The sequence below is a fragment of the Aquarana catesbeiana genome, linkage group LG04 (genome assembly GCF_042186555.1).
Source record: "Aquarana catesbeiana isolate 2022-GZ linkage group LG04, ASM4218655v1, whole genome shotgun sequence".
In the NCBI taxonomy this organism is placed as follows: Eukaryota; Metazoa; Chordata; class Amphibia; order Anura; family Ranidae; genus Aquarana; species Aquarana catesbeiana.
This window is the reverse complement of record NC_133327.1, coordinates 656,397,423-656,403,422: the sequence shown is the minus strand read 5'-3', so window position 1 is coordinate 656,403,422 and position 6,000 is coordinate 656,397,423. Positions and strand designations below refer to the sequence as shown.

Sequence of the window (6,000 nt, the reverse complement as noted above, 5' to 3'; positions counted from 1 at the left end):
AATTGTCATAAACTTTAACAATCAACTGAATTTATATGAAGTCTCTTTATACTTCCAGGCAATGCTGGACACGTCCTTACGAGTCCTAACAAAGTAATTTTCCTTTCCAAGCCATCTGCAAGGAGATGCCAGGTCTAACATGCTTAGTGGGATTTAAGAGCTACGGATAGTGGTACTAGTTAAAAAGGATAGAGACTTAATATATGAAATGGGAATTAAGTGCCTGCTGGGCATCCCAGGGCATGGTTCAGTAGATGAGGTAATGCTGATTATATGAAGGCCTCTGATCACTTATGTCAGAATGATCAAGCCCCTAAAAACACTTATGCCCATTATATGCTCTTATTATTCACTGAAAACTGGATAAGCTTCCTCAAGGCAAACATTTCAAATACCAGCTTATTTTTTTTATTTCACCAATAAACTGACAAAATAATTGGATTAAGAAGATAGAGTTCCCCTTTATGTTTTCCTCTTTAAATAGATTTTATTACATTCTAGAACATACAGGTGGCATACACTTAAAAGTTGAACTCTAGTTAGATATAAAAGATAAAAATTAATGCAGCTACATAATCAAATTATATATATAACATTAAGACCTATAAATTTCACAAACCGCTCAGTGCCTTTAAGAAGTAAGAATAGTGCAAGAAACCACTTTCCTCAAGACGTTGTTAGGGTGCGCAGATTACATTTCTGTAATTTTATTATTTAATTATTCATTATTATATTATTAATATTAAATTGTTTTAATAGTAGTAGTGTTACTATTATTAATAATTTATAATTTATTGTCATTTTATTATTATATTTCTTACTCATAAAGAATATTATATTGCTTTTTTTATGGCTTGTTTTCCAAATTTTCTTGTATTCTAATTAGATTCCAAGTGCAAGCTTTTCTCGTTGTATCACAGTCCTGTAAGTCTGAGGACTTCTGGGTCATATAGGATTGACCTTTTTTGTGCACAAGTTATCTGAGCATGGAGAATGATCGACATTTGTAAAATACCTTAATTTACACATCATTCAACAAGTTTTTTTTTTTTTTCCTTCCTAAAATTTGCATCTGCAAAAAATAATGTATGACAGGAAGTATAACTTTCAAAAGCCCATTAGTGTAATTATAATTATGCCCATGTGAACGAGGCCCTATAAACAGGCATCAGTGCTCATTATATTAGAATCCTCAAATACTCCGTCACCCAGAACCGAATATCTCACAATTGCTTTGCCAAGCAGATCTGTGCGCTGAACAAACGACAGCATGAATTGCGCATTCAGCAGTGCATGCCCTATTGACCTTCACCTTGACACGGCAAAAAAATGGTTTAAATAGGTCAACCAAATGCAACTTTGAAACCGATATAAAAAGCTTTTGGTCAATTTTATTTAATTTACATTTTTATAAAATGTATTTGATAATTTTAACATTTATTCATGTTTATTTCAATCTAAACTGATATTTTAATTTCCTTTTTACATTACATTTTACTATTTATTTATTTTTTTTAGTTTTACCCAGTCCTGTACGTCAAGAAAACGCTACAGCAGAAAAGTGAAAAATGTTAGGTAATGACAGTCACCCAGTCAATTAGTTAACAGGACTTAAATTCCATTTTTTTCTACTTGCATAATACAAAATACATTGTCCTTGCATAACATGCAGAACACTTCTTTTATTTATTTTTTTTTAATATGAAAACCCAGTACGGTCTACTTACTTATCAATTTCCCTATATGAATATCCATGCACATGTATGAGAATGCAGAAGGGACCCTTCAACTCATTCAGCTATATTTCTGTTGTAAATAGAGTTAAAAGAGAAGCATGGGAATGTTTTCTTTATTTTTTATTTTTTTATAATACCTAATTAGGTGGATGCAGCATCAGTCCGCTGCTGCATCTGTCCCCCGCTGCCTTGAAGACCGAGAACTGAGCAATCTAACACCACTGATCGCTCGACTCTCAGAGCTCTGTGAGCAGAGAGCTGCTAACTATCAGTCACCGGCTCACTGCTCTGCCCCCCTGCTGGGCTGTGGAGGGGGCGAGAGTGGCCGGCTCAGGCTCTCAGTGGCTCTCTAAGAGGCTGAACTGGGTGCCGGTCCAGGCATGTGGGCGGATCTCGACCATACGGCCGCAATGTTTCCCCGAGCCTGGACCGCCTCTGTGACATCAGTTGACAGCGGGCTTCAGCCTGCTGTCTGCTGAAAAGGGGTTACAGGAGTGCAGAACGAACTGCACTCATGTGATCCACAGGAGAAGTACAGCCAAACAAGCTTTGGCTGTACTTCTCCTTTAAATATCAGGAGATCAATTAACACAGGCCTCTTCTGCTATTCACAACATATCAGTAAAACCATCTTAATGGAGATGCAATGCAGATTTTAGTGCCCCTCTGACAGACACAGCCTCTGCACAGTCTCATAGGGAAACATGCACAGCTGAGGCTGTCAACCACATTCTGTGTGCAGGGGGGGGAGCAATCTCCTTGCATTCTCTGGTGTCTGCAGAAACTGTCATAAGTGATTCATGCAGATGGCAGATTTAAAAAATAGAGCAGATAGGAGCCAAACTAGGTTTGGGAGTGCGCAGGAGTGCACTACCAGAACCACAAGACCTTCAATATAATAAATGTGATAAATCAATTCTTGTGCATAATGCTGCACAATGATAAAAAATGACAACGGGAGCGTACAGAAGTGCACTCCCTGGGTGAAAACCTTCACTGCAATAGAAATCAATTGATGTGCATATTAAACAGGTGTGAACTATAAAAAGACAAAAATAACGGTTGACATAACACTAGTGTAAGGAAGAGAAATAAGACAAATATACTCTCAAAAAATTCACAATCAAAAAATGACTATGGAGCGATCCCCTCAGGAAATGCCAGGTGGGATAGTGGAATCATGAAATGTCAGCAATAACCAAATTGCAAACAGAGAAAACGTAACTAATGGTTAAAACCCCTTCATGGGAGAAGCAATAGGCGGACTTCCAGCTTTTTCATCCTTGTGATCAAACAGGGCTGATGGTATAACAATGTTGAAATTGCTTGGAAGAAACCACAAAGCTCGCGTTCCACCAAAAGAGAAAGGAGAAGCATATAGCATAAAACCTTAGGATACCAGGGGTCACCTGCGCATATATGCGCTACTCACGGGACCGGTATGCAGAGCAGGCATTCAGATATTTGGTCGGTTCACCGCTCTCCGGCGTGCGTTCCACCAACGCCATCAAAGTCTTTGATAACGCCCTGGGGGAGGGGCGAAACGCGTCGACGCAACATCCTGTCCACGTCTGCCTGATTTGCTACCAGTGACATCACTTCCTGGCGTTGGTGGAACGCACGCCGGAGAGCGGCGAACCGACCAAATATCTGAATGCCTGCTCTGCATACCGGTCCCGTGAGTAGCGCATATATGCGCAGGTGACCCCTGGTATCCTAAGGTTTTATGCTATATGCTTCTCCTTTCTCTTTTGGTGGAACGCGAGCTTTGTGGTTTCTTCCAAGCAATTTCAACATTGTTATACCATCAGCCCTGTTTGATCACAAGGATGAAAAAGCTGGAAGTCCGCCTATTGCTTCTCCCATGAAGGGGTTTTAACCATTAGTTACGTTTTCTCTGTTTGCAATTTGGTTATTGCTGACATTTCATGATTCCACTATCCCACCTGGCATTTCCTGAGGGGATCGCTCCATAGTCATTTTTTGATTGTGAATTTTTTGAGAGTATATTTGTCTTATTTCTCTTCCTTACACTAGTGTTATGTCAACCGTTATTTTTGTCTTTTTATAGTTCACACCTGTTTAATATGCACATCAATTGATTTCTATTGCAGTGAAGGTTTTCACCCAGGGAGTGCACTTCTGTACGCTCACGTTGTCATTTTTTGTCATTGTGCAGCATTATGCACAAGAATTGATTTATCACATTTATTATATTGAAGGTCTTGTGGTTCTGGTAGTGCACTCCTGCGCACTCTCACACAAAATTGGGTGTGTTGCGCAGGGTGCATATCCAGTTCTTTGACACCTTTATATTCACTATTTGCGACACCTTTATATTCACTATTTGTGTTTTTTAGTCTATTCTGATGTGGTATATCTTATTTGTACATAGTTGCTAGCACAGTTCACCTGGTTATATATCACTAAAGTACAGTACTTTCATTCTGCAGCTGCAACAAAGCTCTCTTCTTCTCTAGTTTTTGAGATCACATGTTATATTTATTTGCGAGCGCTGTATTGTATGATTTTATAAACTAGGTTTGGGGCCAGTACACACTATAGAAGGATATGCTTTGTTCATTTTTCATTTCAGAGGTTTACAACCACTTTAATTTTTCAATCATTTATTTGCTGTTCTGTCCTAGCAAACCATGAAATTCTCCTTGCATCTTACACTTTAATAGAGATGAATTTCATCTGCAGAGATACATGTGAAAGCTGCGACAGATAAAGAGGTCATCACATGTTTTTACAAGAAGAGTAGCTACGCTTTTCCTAATACACAGTTCCCCCTTCTTCTGTAATATCATTAAACACAGAAGGCGATATAATTAAGAATTTGTGACACATTCCTGGCCCTGTGTGTGTAGTTGGAAGCCTTCTTCTTAATTCATGGAACCCCTGTGACATTTTATTGTTTGTACTGACGCGTGCGGCAATTTTAAGTAATTCTTATTTACGACATTTTTACTGCCTGAAGCTATTGGGACTAATTCATAAAGAAATACTGCTGTGTCTATAAGGAAAGTGGAGATAAAGGAGACCTCTCCATGTCGGCGTAAAGTGTGTTGCATGTATAAATTGTGTCACATCTTTGAGTTAATTCTGCAACAGATTCATGTACACCTTACCAGCTCACACATGTTGCAGCATTTTATTGTGAGACAGATTGCTAATGAGTATCTACAACACCCTTTAAGAATTTTTACAGGCTGTTTCCATCCACCCCTCAGTCTCTTCCTGGCTTGAACTGGCTAAAAACATTAAACAAGGGCTTGCATTCTAAGCCAGTGTTTCTCAACCAGGTTTTTGTGGAACCCTGGGGTTCCTCCAGAGGTTGCTAGGGGTTCTTTGTTCAACAAATGATTTCCAACACTCACCGACAACTGATATCCATGAATTGTTTTTTATGCTGTCTGTAAAGGGGTAGTTTTCCCAGTGGTCAATATTGTAAAAGTTTGGGGTGAGTATTGAGGACCACCTAGTACAAACTGTTCATATCAGAGGTATTTTTTCATATGGTTTATTAGCTAGGAGCAGGGGTCTACTTTACTGACCTTTACTTTAGGGGGGCTGGACTATGGCCAGTGAGAGTAGAAAATGTCCTGATGTCAGTTGGAGTAAACCATGTCCCATCTTTAGTGGGAGGAATAATGCCCCATCATTGGTGTCAGTAGAAGGAAGGGTGCCCCATCATTGGTGTCAGTGGGCGGAAGGGTGCCCTATTGTTGGTGTAAGTGGGAGGAATAGTGTTCCATCACTGGTGTCAGTGGGCGGAAGGGTGCCTCATCATTAGTATTAGTGGGAGAAATAGTGCTCCATTGTTGGTGCCAGTGGCAAGAATTATGCCCCTATTGTTGGAGTGAGTAGGAGGAAAAGTGCCTCAAGGGCCAGATATAGTCAAGCAAAGGGCCACATCCATTCCCCAAGCTGCAGTTTGGAGACCACTGCCTAAGAACAACAAATACAGAAAAAGCATTTCGGGGGTAAGGCCTCCCCCTTCCTCAGGGCTTCACCAGGGGATGTTATTAGAATCACGCAACCAGAGACCTGTGTTACAACTTGATAAAAGGCTGTCAAAACGAAACTATGAACTGCCAACAACCTGCACTATGCCTTCATTACATATCAGATCCCTTGAAGGAAGATGGCACTCTACTACATATCCATCAAAATTAAGCCTCATTTCAATTGGTCCAGTGCAGGGTTTCTCAACGAGGGTTCCTCCAGAAGTTGCTAGGGGTGCCATGAGTAATGAGCA

At 39.9% G+C, this 6,000-nt stretch overlaps 1 protein-coding gene across 1 annotated transcript in view; it reads right to left on the bottom strand.

Moving 5' to 3' along the window:
* Nucleotides 1-6,000, bottom strand: part of EPAS1 (endothelial PAS domain protein 1) — a 510,313-nt gene that overhangs the window by 474,061 nt on the left and 30,252 nt on the right. The gene's annotated exons all lie outside the window — the stretch shown is intronic.